General features: G+C 33.4%; 6 non-coding genes across 6 annotated transcripts; all 6 read right to left on the reverse strand.

The window, feature by feature from the left end:
* Positions 1–266: 266 nt before the first annotated feature.
* LOC128865539 (5S ribosomal RNA) lies at positions 267–385 on the reverse strand. Its single transcript, XR_008454867.1, has one exon. It is a non-coding gene; the product is annotated as a 5S ribosomal RNA (ribosomal RNA).
* A 695-nt stretch (positions 386–1,080) lies between these two features.
* Positions 1,081–1,199, reverse strand: LOC128865554 (5S ribosomal RNA). The gene has a single exon (XR_008454882.1). It is a non-coding gene; the product is annotated as a 5S ribosomal RNA (ribosomal RNA).
* Positions 1,200–6,290: 5,091 nt separating this feature from the next.
* Positions 6,291–6,409, reverse strand: LOC128865541 (5S ribosomal RNA). Its single transcript, XR_008454869.1, has one exon. It is a non-coding gene; the product is annotated as a 5S ribosomal RNA (ribosomal RNA).
* Positions 6,410–8,778: 2,369 nt separating this feature from the next.
* LOC128865542 (5S ribosomal RNA) lies at positions 8,779–8,897 on the reverse strand. The gene has a single exon (XR_008454870.1). It is a non-coding gene; the product is annotated as a 5S ribosomal RNA (ribosomal RNA).
* Positions 8,898–11,266: 2,369 nt separating this feature from the next.
* Positions 11,267–11,385, reverse strand: LOC128865543 (5S ribosomal RNA). The gene has a single exon (XR_008454871.1). It is a non-coding gene; the product is annotated as a 5S ribosomal RNA (ribosomal RNA).
* A 2,356-nt stretch (positions 11,386–13,741) lies between these two features.
* On the reverse strand, positions 13,742–13,860 carry LOC128865555 (5S ribosomal RNA). The gene has a single exon (XR_008454883.1). It is a non-coding gene; the product is annotated as a 5S ribosomal RNA (ribosomal RNA).
* Positions 13,861–14,153: the final 293 nt, after the last annotated feature.

Genomic DNA, 14,153 nt, shown 5'->3' on the forward strand with positions numbered 1-14,153 from the left:
TTTAATATTAAATTAATTAGTTAACTAAACAAAGTAAATTAGCAAACAATAAAAGAGTGACTACATAAATTAACGAACTTAGTAGTTTTACTAACGAAATAAAGTAAAGACGGGTAGAGAAATTCATTGATGAGCATTGAACTGGTTGAAATACACATAGCAAATGTTAATGTATAAGCAAAGTATAGACTTATATTTTGAAATAAATATTATATTATATTAATAAAAAGTGCAAAATAAAATGAAGAAAAAAAATTGTTGCTGGATGTCAACAACACGCGGTGTTCCCAAGCGGTCCCCCATCCAAGTACTAACCGCGCCCGACGCTGCTTAATTTCGGTGATCGGACGAGAACCGATGTTTTCAGCGTGGTATGGTCGTTGACAATTTTATTAACGTATTCATACACACTTCAAGCGAACCAAATATAGCCTATTATATTGAATCCATACCTTATGCAGAGCATTGAAACAATTAACGTTGGCTAACAGAAGTCTTATACATACATATGTACATATATTCATATACAATTTTCCGATTGTTAATTTATGCTTAAATGTTGGGTTAGATATGAGTACCATCTTTAAGCTATCTACATGCATATACATACATACATATATAATATTTCTGAATTCGTCTGCAATGCGTAAATGGGATATTGGTAGTTATTTTAGCTCTGCATCTACTGCTCCTCTAGTGAAATTGTCTGCTGTCATCTATATATTCTTCTTTGGAAAAAAAAGATCACAGTCTATGTGCTTGTTGCTGTATATAGTTTTTGCTTGACTGTTGCACGCTTATTCGGCTTGAATTTTATGTATACAAAATTGTATTTAATATTAAATTAATTAGTTAACTAAACAAAGTAAATTAGCAAACAATAAAAGAGTGACTACATAAATAAACGAACTTAGTAGTTTTACTAGCGAAATAAAGTAAAGACGGGTAGAGAAATTCATTGATGAGCATTGCACTGATTGAAATACACATAGCAAAGCATAGAATTATATTTTGAAATAAATATTATATTATATTAATAAAAAGTGCAAAATAAAATGAAGAAAAAAAATTGTTGCTGGATGTCAACAACACGCGGTGTTCCCAAGCGGTCCCCCATCCAAGTACTAACCGCGCCCGACGCTGCTTAATTTCGGTGATCGGACGAGAACCGATGTTTTCAGCGTGGTATGGTCGTTGATAATTTTATTAACGTATTCATACACACTTCAAGCGAACCAAATATAGCCTATTATATTGAATCCATACCTTATGCACAGCATTGAAACAATTAACGTTGGCTAACAGAAGTCTTATACATACGTATGTACATATATTCATATACAATTTTCCGATTGTTAATTTATGCTTAAATGTTGGGTTAGATATGAGTACCATCTTTAAGCTATCTACATGCATATACATACAGTGCGCTCGGGAAAACGTCAACTAATTAAAACCACGAGTGTTGACGTTTAGGGTAACTGCGGGTATTGTGGTATAGGCGGGTAATGTGGTATAGCAGCTTTATTCGAAAACTAAAGTCGTGGAAATAACGGGACCAAGTTAGATATTTCGGCATTCTCAGAATCTTAAGAACGCGTGATTTGATTTGTGTTTTGCAAGGCATACAATGAGTCAGTTGTAAAAAAATCGCGTGGTCGTGTGGTTGACATTTTTTTGTGCTCAGTGGAAAATTTCTGGCAAATTAAAATCCTGTGCTTTAAACTGCATTTATCCATCGGGAAGTAATAAGTGAGTTTAATACTAGTGAAGCATATAAGCAATATTTTTGTATATTTGGTCGATATTTAATTATTCAAAATTAATTTGTTCAAACTCTAATGCGGCTATTGTGGGATAGGTAAAGGCGGCTAAAGTGGTATAGTGTACCATATTACCCTCTCGATCAAAAAAATGCCGAAGAAAGGTGAAATACCAAAATGGAAAGCAGAGGATATGAAAAAAGCTATCCAAGCGGTTAGAAAAGGTGAAATGGGTATTCTCTTGGCTTCCAAGACATTTAGTGTCCCCCATACCACTCTGCAGCGCATGGCAAGAAGCGAGAAATCCATCGAGGAGCTGTTGACAACTAAACTTGGCCGGGCTCCGATTTTAACAGCGGAAATTGAGAATGACTTAGTTAAATATATACTAGAAATGGAGTCAAGGTACTGGGGACTAACACGCGCAGACGTGCGGTCATTGTGTTATCAAATTGCCACAAAAAACAACATTCCCAATAAGTTCTCCGTTATTAAAGAGTGCACTGGCAAGGATTGGCTAAAAGGCTTCTGTAACCGACACCGAAATGTTCTGAGTTTTCGAAAGCCAACTGGAACAAGCGTCGACCGTGCACGTGGTTTTTCTCGAGAAAATGTTGATATATTTTTCAAATTGCTGGAAGAAGAAAACGCAAAACATAATTTTCCGCCTTCTCGTATCTGGAACGTTGACGAAACCGGAATATCAGTAGTTCCTTCGCAACAGGCACAAATAATCGCTCGGAAAGGAAAAAAACAGATTGGAACAATGACTTCAGCTGAGCGAGGATCGCTTGTTACAGTCATCACTTGCATGAGCGCAGGAGGTGGTTTCGTACCACCATTTTTCATCTTTCCACGAAAAAACCATAACCCTCTTCTAATGAAAGACGCTCCCCCTGGCTCAAGCTCGGCGTGCCATTTGTCTGGATGGGTTCAAATTCCCATCTTCACGAAATGGTTCAGGCATTTTTTAAGCGTAACGAAACCATCTCCGTCTGAACCTCTGCTTCTTATATTAGATGGGCATTATAGCCACACACGTAATATAGAAGTTATTGATCTAGCTCGCGAACACAATGTGAATATACTTTCTTTGTGCCCCATTCAACACACAAACTTCAACCGTTGGCTCAGGCTTTTATAGGACCTTTTAAGAAGTACTATAATGACGAAATAAGACGATTTATGCGTGAACAGGGCAGAAAAGTTGCACATTTTCATATCGCAGGACTATTTACTAAGGCTTATTTGAGGGTTCAAACTGGACAAATTGCAATAAATGGTTTTAAAGCCACGGGAATTTGTCCGTTTGATAAACATATTTTCACAGATGCAGATTTTATAGCTGGGAACTCATCATCATCAGGTACAATTCAGTTTTAAATATAAAAAATCTTGCTAGATATATTGTCTTCTCAGAGGATCCAGTTGAAACTATAAATTCAACGACAGAAGAAACCCCAAGCGCATCAGCCATGTAAATTGAGCCTGAAATTCGTAAGTTTCGAAATAAAATCTATGGAAATTTTAGGAACGCTATTTAATTTGTTTATAGAAGCAAGCACAAGCCGAAGACTCGTTACTCCCTGGGAAATATCTCCACCACCAAAGCTACGAGATCCACCACCTAATCGGAAAGGCCGGAAAACAAAGGCAACTGTTTTAACAACTTCGCCTTATAAGTGTAATTTGTTACCTTATAAGTGTAATTTGTTGTTGCTTTCAACATTAATCCATCCCCAAAACCCTCTAATAAAAAAAATATTTCTACCAAATCGTTTGTTGACTCGCATTCAAGTGACAGTGAAGAGGAGTTTCCAGATGTTCCACCAACAAAAGAATCGTCTTGCAACTACTGTGGCAAAATTTATGGGCAGGATATAATAATGAAGCCTTGGACCTCTTGTCTGCAATGCGAACAAATTTGGGCCCACGAAAAGTGTATTCCCAATCGAAGTGCTATTTTTCTTTGCGATTCTTGTAAGTAATATTGTAAGTAATACTCTTACAAGTGCTATGAATTTTATTGTTGCGTTTTTTGTCAATTGAAGCTTAAAATATTTTTGTTCAATATGTTTTAATTCAGTTCATATTCCTTTTTTAAATGGTTCGCAATAAAATTTTAGTTATCAATCAAAAGTAACTGACTTATTATTAAAGGCATCATATGCGGGTAATGTGGTATACTATACCACATTACCAGAATAAGGTATACCACATTACCTGCCAATTTTTTCAAGGGCTTGTTTCCGTCTTTTGCAGTACTTTCTTAAATATTTCTGAAACTCGCGGCTCTAAGGCTTTTGAAGCTAGGTTTATTTGAACTTAATAACGGTAGCATATTATTGATAAATTTTCATTCAAATCAAATAAAATTTAACGATTTTATAGACGAAAATAAAATGGGTATACCACAATACCCGCAGTTACTCTAATAAATTGTTGACGTTTATGAATGTAGAAACTTGTAATAAAAAAACATATTGATAGTGTGCTTTAAACGTTTTTATTGACTATAACCTTAAACTAAACATAAACAAATACAAAAAAAGAACAAAAAAGGCTTTCAGCCTAACTAAAACTAAAGGAACGCATTTCAAAAGAGATCACATTTCACATACATACTTATGCATCTAAAAAAAATCGGTTATTTTTTTCTGTTGTTTTTTCCTTTCCAATACTTGGAGGAGAGCTTTCTCTCGTAAACGTCTTAATACATTTAGGTCATTTTGCTCAACGTTCTCGCATTGAGCCCAATCCAAAGCCCGGTTAAATATTTCGACAGCTTCGTTTGGTTTTATTGTCTTTTTTAAAAGAAAATCTGTTACCTAAAATTAGAAAATCTTAGCTATTGAAAGCGATATTTTTCTGTAGCAGAACAAATATTAACCTGTGGCACAAAGGACTTGTGAAACCAATCGTAGAAAATAGCTGATGTCATCGATGAGGACTTGGAACTCTTGTACTCAGTTGGGCAGTTAAAATTTTTGAAAATGCGTGGATTTTTTGCCTTCCCAATCACCAACAATCTAAGCTTATGATTTCCGGAAGCATTAGCACAACATAAAAAAGTAACGCGTTGTTTTTCTGTCTTTACGCCCGGAGCAGTTTTTTCTTTTCAGACTTTTCTGGCAAAATTTTCCAAAATAAGCCAGACTCATCAGCATTGTACAATTGATCATGGCAAAGACCCATTTCTTCAATTTTTTGTTTAAGTTTGATTTTAAATGGTTCGACCAGCAAAGGCTGTGAAGATAGTTTTTCTCCAGTTATTTTAAGCAGGCGAACTCCATATCTTTTTTTAAAACCTTGCAACCATCCATCACTTGCGTTAAAAGAACATTCCTTTTCTTTTATTTTTAGATGAATCTCTTTAGCCTTTTGTTTGAGCGCTAATGCATTAACCGGATAATGCTTTTCTCTCTGCTTTACAAACCATTGATACAGGCGCTTTTCCATTTTCGGCAACTCTGGTGCTCTTAATGTCTTTCTTTTTCTCTGGCCGGAAAGCGTATTATTGACACAGTCAAAAATTTTATTTTTTTTCATTTTTATCTTGCTAATTGTTGATTTTGAGATACCATATTGTTTTGCCAAAGCTACCGCACTTGCACCCTTTTCTAATAAATCCAAAATATTTACCTTTTCTTGTAATTTAAGCACTTTCGGTTGTTTTAAACACATTTTGGTAATGTGGCACTTACGAGAACGAAAAATCAACTGAATATAAAAAGACAACGCATTGAGATGGAATTTTTTTTCTATTCTATATACATAAATATGTATGTACTTAAATATAAGGGGAATACCCGAATTCTGAACTAATTTCATGAAATAAATGTGTGTGTGTGATCAAAACTGTGTATTTTAACTGTTGCTTAATTCAAAATTTTGATTTATTTAAAGTTGACGTTTTAGAGCTTTGTGGTTTGGTTGACGTTTTAGAGTAGACAATGTAAAAAATTAAGGGTTGACGTTTTGGGATGTTGACGTAAACTAGTGTTGACGTTTTCCCGAGTGCACTGTACATACATATATAATATTTCTGAATTTGTTTGCAAAGCGTAAATGGGATATTGGTAGTTATTTTAGCTCTGCATCTACTGCTCCTCTAGTGAAATTGTCTGCTGTCACTTATACATATATTCTTCTTTGGAAAAAAAAAAGATCACAGTCTATGTGCTTGTTGCTGTATATAGTTTTAGGTTGGTTGTTGCAAGCTTATTTTATTCGGCTTGAATTTTATGGATAAAACATTTTATTTAATATTAAATTAATTAGTTAACTAAACAAAGTAAATTAGAAAACAATAAAAGAGTGACTTCGTAAATTAACGAACTAAGTAGTTTTACTAACGAAATAAAGTAAAGACGGGTAGAGAAATTCATTGATGAGCATTGAACTGGTTGAAATACACATAGCAAATGTTAATGTATAAGCAAAGTATAGACTTATATTTTGAAATAAATATTATATTATATTAATAAAAAGTGCAAAATAAAATGAAGAAAAAAAATTGTTGCTGGATGTCAACAACACGCGGTGTTCCCAAGCGGTCCCCCATCCAAGTACTAACCGCGCCCGACGCTGCTTAATTTCGGTGATCGGACGAGAACCGATGTTTTCAGCGTGGTATGGTCGTTGACTATTTTATTAACGTATTCATACACACTTCAAGCGAACCAAATATAGCCTATTATATTGAATCCATACCTTATGCACAGCATTGAAACAATTAACGTTGGCTAACAGAAGTCTTATACATACATATGTACATATATTCATATACAATTTTCCGATTGTTAATTTATGCTTAAATGTTGGGTTAGATATGAGTACCATCTTTAAGCTATCTACATGCATATACATACAGTGCGCTCGGGAAAACGTCAACTAATTAAAACCACGAGTGTTGACGTTTAACAAATTGTTGACGTTTATGAATGTAGAAACTTGTAATAAAAAAACATATTGATAGTGTGCTTTAAACGTTTTTATTGACTATAACCTTAAACTAAACATAAACAAATACAAAAAAAGAACAAAAAAGGCTTTCAGCCTAACTAAAACTAAAGGAACGCATTTCAAAAGAGATCACATTTCACATACATACTTATGCATCTAAAAAAAATCGGTTATTTTTTTCTGTTGTTTTTTCCTTTCCAATACTTGGAGGAGAGCTTTCTCTCGTAAACGTCTTAATACATTTAGGTCATTTTGCTCAACATTCTCGCATTGAGCCCAATCCAAAGCCCGGTTAAATATTTCGACAGCTTCGTTTGGTTTTATTGTCTTTTTTAAAAGAAAATCTGTTACCTAAAATTAGAAAATCTTAGCTATTAAAAGCGATATTTTTCTGTAGCAGAACAAATATTAACCTGTGGCACAAAGGATTTGTGAAACCAATCGTAGAAAATAGCTGATGTCATCGATGAGGACTTGGAACTCTTGTACTCAGTTGGGCAGTTAAAATTTTTGAAAATGCGTGGATTTTTTGCCTTCCCAATCACCAACAATCTAAGCTTATGATTTCCGGAAGCATTAGCACAACATAAAAAAGTAACGCGTTGTTTTTCTGTCTTTACGCCCGGAGCAGTTTTTTCTTTTCAGACTTTTCTGGCAAAATTTTCCAAAATAAGCCAGACTCATCAGCATTGTACAATTGATCATGGCAAAGACCCATTTCTTCAATTTTTTGTTTAAGTTTGATTTTAAATGGTTCGACCAGCAAAGGCTGTGAAGATAGTTTTTCTCCAGTTATTTTAAGCAGGCGAACTCCATATCTTTTTTTAAAACCTTGCAACCATCCATCACTTGCGTTAAAAGAACATTCCTTTTCTTTTATTTTTAGATGAATCTCTTTAGCCTTTTGTTTGAGCGCTAATGCATTAACCGGATAATGCTTTTCTCTCTGCTTTACAAACCATTGATACAGGCGCTTTTCCATTTTCGGCAACTCTGATGCTCTTAATGTCTTTCTTTTTCTCTGGCCGGAAAGCGTATTATTGACACAGTCAAAAATTTTATTTTTTTTCATTTTTATCTTGCTAATTGTTGATTTTGAGATACCATATTGTTTTGCTAAAGCTACCGCACTTGCACCCTTTTCTAATAAATCCAAAATATTTACCTTTTCTTGTAATTTAAGCACTTTCGGTTGTTTTGAACACATTTTGGTAATGTGGCACTTACGAGAACGAAAAATCAACTGAATATAAAAAGACAACACATTGAGATGGAATTTTTTTTCTATTCTATATACATAAATATGTATGTACTTAAATATAAGGGGAATACCCGAATTCTGAACTAATTTCATGAAATAAATGTGTGTGTGTGATCAAAACTGTGTATTTTAACTGTTGCTTAATTCAAAATTTTGATTTATTTAAAGTTGACGTTTTAGAGCTTTGTGGTTTGGTTGACGTTTTAGAGTAGACAATGTAAAAAATTAAGGGTTGACGTTTTGGGATGTTGACGTAAACTAGTGTTGACGTTTTCCCGAGTGCACTGTACATACATATATAATATTTCTGAATTTGTTTGCAAAGCGTAAATGGGATATTGGTAGTTATTTTAGCTCTGCATCTACTGCTCCTCTAGTGAAATTGTCTGCTGTCACTTATACATATATTCTTCTTTGGAAAAAAAAAAGATCACAGTCTATGTGCTTGTTGCTGTATATAGTTTTAGGTTGGTTGTTGCAAGCTTATTTTATTCGGCTTGAATTTTATGGATAAAACATTTTATTTAATATTAAATTAATTAGTTAACTAAACAAAGTAAATTAGAAAACAATAAAAGAGTGACTTCATAAATTAACGAACTAAGTAGTTTTACTAACGAAATAAAGTAAAGACGGGTAGAGAAATTCATTGATGAGCATTGAACTGGTTGAAATACACATAGCAAATGTTAATGTATAAGCAAAGTATAGACTTATATTTTGAAATAAATATTATATTATATTAATAAAAAGTGCAAAATAAAATGAAGAAAAAAAATTGTTGCTGGATGTCAACAACACGCGGTGTTCCCAAGCGGTCCCCCATCCAAGTACTAACCGCGCCCGACGCTGCTTAATTTCGGTGATCGGACGAGAACCGATGTTTTCAGCGTGGTATGGTCGTTGACTATTTTATTAACGTATTCATACACACTTCAAGCGAACCAAATATAGCCTATTATATTGAATCCATACCTTATGCACAGCATTGAAACAATTAACGTTGGCTAACAGAAGTCTTATACATACATATGTACATATATTCATATACAATTTTCCGATTGTTAATTTATGCTTAAATGTTGGGTTAGATATGAGTACCATCTTTAAGCTATCTACATGCATATACATACAGTGCGCTCGGGAAAACGTCAACTAATTAAAACCACGAGTGTTGACGTTTAACAAATTGTTGACGTTTATGAATGTAGAAACTTGTAATAAAAAAACATATTGATAGTGTGCTTTAAACGTTTTTATTGACTATAACCTTAAACTAAACATAAACAAATACAAAAAAAGAACAAAAAAGGCTTTCAGCCTAACTAAAACTAAAGGAACGCATTTCAAAAGAGATCACATTTCACATACATACTTATGCATCTAAAAAAAATCGGTTATTTTTTTCTGTTGTTTTTTCCTTTCCAATACTTGGAGGAGAGCTTTCTCTCGTAAACGTCTTAATACATTTAGGTCATTTTGCTCAACATTCTCGCATTGAGCCCAATCCAAAGCCCGGTTAAATATTTCGACAGCTTCGTTTGGTTTTATTGTCTTTTTTAAAAGAAAATCTGTTACCTAAAATTAGAAAATCTTAGCTATTGAAAGCGATATTTTTCTGTAGCAGAACAAATATTAACCTGTGGCACAAAGGATTTGTGAAACCAATCGTAGAAAATAGCTGATGTCATCGATGAGGACTTGGAACTCTTGTACTCAGTTGGGCAGTTAAAATTTTTGGAAATGCGTGGATTTTTTGCCTTCCCAATCACCAACAATCTAAGCTTATGATTTCCGGAAGCATTAGCACAACATAAAAAAGTAACGCGTTGTTTTTCTGTCTTTACGCCCGGAGCAGTTTTTTCTTTTCAGACTTTTCTGGCAAAATTTTCCAAAATAAGCCAGACTCATCAGCATTGTACAATTGATCATGGCAAAGACCCATTTCTTCAATTTTTTGTTTAAGTTTGATTTTAAATGGTTCGACCAGCAAAGGCTGTGAAGATAGTTTTTCTCCAGTTATTTTAAGCAGGCGAACTCCATATCTTTTTTTAAAACCTTGCAACCATCCATCACTTGCGTTAAAAGAACATTCCTTTTCTTTTATTTTTAGATGAATCTCTTTAGCCTTTTGTTTGAGCGCTAATGCATTAACCGGATAATGCTTTTCTCTCTGCTTTACAAACCATTGATACAGGCGCTTTTCCATTTTCGGCAACTCTGATGCTCTTAATGTCTTTCTTTTTCTCTGGCCGGAAAGCGTATTATTGACACAGTCAAAAATTTTATTTTTTTTCATTTTTATCTTGCTAATTGTTGATTTTGAGATACCATATTGTTTTGCTAAAGCTACCGCACTTGCACCCTTTTCTAATAAATCCAAAATATTTACCTTTTCTTGTAATTTAAGCACTTTCGGTTGTTTTGAACACATTTTGGTAATGTGGCACTTACGAGAACGAAAAATCAACTGAATATAAAAAGACAACACATTGAGATGGAATTTTTTTTCTATTCTATATACATAAATATGTATGTACTTAAATATAAGGGGAATACCCGAATTCTGAACTAATTTCATGAAATAAATGTGTGTGTGTGATCAAAACTGTGTATTTTAACTGTTGCTTAATTCAAAATTTTGATTTATTTAAAGTTGACGTTTTAGAGCTTTGTGGTTTGGTTGACGTTTTAGAGTAGACAATGTAAAAAATTAAGGGTTGACGTTTTGGGATGTTGACGTAAACTAGTGTTGACGTTTTCCCGAGTGCACTGTACATACATATATAATATTTCTGAATTTGTTTGCAAAGCGTAAATGGGATATTGGTAGTTATTTTAGCTCTGCATCTACTGCTCCTCTAGTGAAATTGTCTGCTGTCACTTATACATATATTCTTCTTTGGAAAAAAAAAAGATCACAGTCTATGTGCTTGTTGCTGTATATAGTTTTAGGTTGGTTGTTGCAAGCTTATTTTATTCGGCTTGAATTTTATGGATAAAACATTTTATTTAATATTAAATTAATTAGTTAACTAAACAAAGTAAATTAGAAAACAATAAAAGAGTGACTTCGTAAATTAACGAACTAAGTAGTTTTACTAACGAAATAAAGTAAAGACGGGTAGAGAAATTCATTGATGAGCATTGAACTGGTTGAAATACACATAGCAAATGTTAATGTATAAGCAAAGTATAGACTTATATTTTGAAATAAATATTATATTATATTAATAAAAAGTGCAAAATAAAATGAAGAAAAAAAATTGTTGCTGGATGTCAACAACACGCGGTGTTCCCAAGCGGTCCCCCATCCAAGTACTAACCGCGCCCGACGCTGCTTAATTTCGGTGATCGGACGAGAACCGATGTTTTCAGCGTGGTATGGTCGTTGACAATTTTATTAACGTATTCATACACACTTCAAGCGATCCAAATATAGCCTATTATATTGAATCCATACCTTATGCAGAGCATTGAAACAATTAACGTTGGCTAACAGAAGTCTTATACATACATATGTACATATATTCATATACAATTTTCCGATTGTTAATTTATGCTTAAATGTTGGGTTAGATATGAGTACCATCTTTAAGCTATCTACATGCATATACATACAGTGCGCTCGGGAAAACGTCAACTAATTAAAACCACGAGTGTTGACGTTTAACAAATTGTTGACGTTTATGAATGTAGAAACTTGTAATAAAAAAACATATTGATAGTGTGCTTTAAACGTTTTTATTGACTATAACCTTAAACTAAACATAAACAAATACAAAAAAGAACAAAAAAGGCTTTCAGCCTAACTAAAACTAAAGGAACGCATTTCAAAAGAAATCACATTTCACATACATACTTATGCATCTAAAAAAAATCGGTTATTTTTTTCTGTTGTTTTTTCCTTTCCAATACTTGGAGGAGAGCTTTCTCTCGTAAACGTCTTAATACATTTAGGTCATTTTGCTCAACATTCTCGCATTGAGCCCAATCCAAAGCCCGGTTAAATATTTCGACAGCTTCGTTTGGTTTTATTGTCTTTTTTAAAAGAAAATCTGTTACCTAAAATTAGAAAATCTTAGCTATTAAAAGCGATATTTTTCTGTAGCAGAACAAATATTAACCTGTGGCACAAAGGATTTGTGAAACCAATCGTAGAAAATAGCTGATGTCATCGATGAGGACTTGGAACTCTTGTACTCAGTTGGGCAGTTAAAATTTTTGAAAATGCGTGGATTTTTTGCCTTCCCAATCACCAACAATCTAAGCTTATGATTTCCGGAAGCATTAGCACAACATAAAAAAGTAACGCGTTGTTTTTCTGTCTTTACGCCCGGAGCAGTTTTTTCTTTTCAGACTTTTCTGGCAAAATTTTCCAAAATAAGCCAGACTCATCAGCATTGTACAATTGATCATGGCAACGACCCATTTCTTCAATTTTTTGTTTAAGTTTGATTTTAAATGGTTCGACCAGCAAAGGCTGTGAAGATAGTTTTTCTCCAGTTATTTTAAGCAGGCGAACTCCATATCTTTTTTTAAAACCTTGCAACCATCCATCACTTGCGTTAAAAGAACATTCCTTTTCTTTTATTTTTAGATGAATCTCTTTAGCCTTTTGTTTGAGCGCTAATGCATTAACCGGATAATGCTTTTCTCTCTGCTTTACAAACCATTGATACAGGCGCTTTTCCATTTTCGGCAACTCTGATGCTCTTAATGTCTTTCTTTTTCTCTGGCCGGAAAGCGTATTATTGACACAGTCAAAAATTTTATTTTTTTTCATTTTTATCTTGCTAATTGTTGATATTGAGATACCATATTGTTTTGCCAAAGCTACCGCACTTGCACCCTTTTCTAATAAATCCAAAATATTTACCTTTTCTTGTAATTTAAGCACTTTCGGTTGTTTTGAACACATTTTGGTAATGTGGCACTTACGAGAACGAAAAATCAACTGAATATAAAAAGACAACACATTGAGATGGAATTTTTTTTCTATTCTATGTACATAAATATGTATGTACTTAAATATAAGGGGAATACCCGAATTCTGAACTAATTTCATGAAATAAATGTCTGTGTGTGATCAAAACTGTGTATTTTAACTGTTGCTTAATTCAAAATTTTGATTTATTTAAAGTTGACGTTTTAGAGCTTTGTGGTTTGGTTGACGTTTTAGAGTAGACAATGTAAAAAATTAAGGGTTGACGTTTTGGGATGTTGACGTAAACTAGTGTTGACGTTTTCCCGAGTGCACTGTACATACATATATAATATTTCTGAATTTGTTTGCAAAGCGTAAATGGGATATTGGTAGTTATTTTAGCTCTGCATCTACTGCTCCACTAGTGACATTGTCTGCTGTCATTTATATATTCTTCTTTGGAAAAAAAGATCACAGTCTATGTGCTTGTTGCTGTATATAGTTTTAGGTTGACTGTTGCACGCTTATTCGGCTTGAATTTTATGTATACAAAATTTTATTTAATATTAAATTAATTAGTTAACTAAACAAAGTAAATTAGCAAACAATAAAAGAGTGACTACATAAATTAACGAACTTAGTAGTTTTACTAACGAAATAAAGTAAAGACGGGTAGAGAAATTCATTGATGAGCATTGAACTGGTTGAAATACACATAGCAAATGTTAATGTATAAGCAAAGTATAGACTTATATTTTGAAATAAATATTATATTATATTAATAAAAAGTGCAAAATAAAATGAAGAAAAAAAATTGTTGCTGGATGTCAACAACACGCGGTGTTCCCAAGCGGTCCCCCATCCAAGTACTAACCGCGCCCGACGCTGCTTAATTTCGGTGATCGGACGAGAACCGATGTTTTCAGCGTGGTATGGTCGTTGATAATTTTACTAACGTATTCATACACACTTCAAGCGAACCAAATATAGCCTATTATATTGAATCCATACCTTATGCAGAGCATTGAAACAATTAACGTTGGCTAACAGAAGTCTTATACATACATATGTACATATATTCATATACAATTTTCCGATTGTTAATTTATGCTTAAATGTTGGGTTAGATATGAGTACCATCTTTAAGCTATCTACATGCATATACATATGTACATACATATATAATATTTCTGAATTTGTTTGCAAAGCGTAAATGGGATATTGGTAGTTATTTTAG

The sequence above is a fragment of the Anastrepha ludens genome, chromosome 5 (assembly GCF_028408465.1).
Source record: "Anastrepha ludens isolate Willacy chromosome 5, idAnaLude1.1, whole genome shotgun sequence".
Taxonomy (NCBI): Eukaryota; Metazoa; Arthropoda; class Insecta; order Diptera; family Tephritidae; genus Anastrepha; species Anastrepha ludens.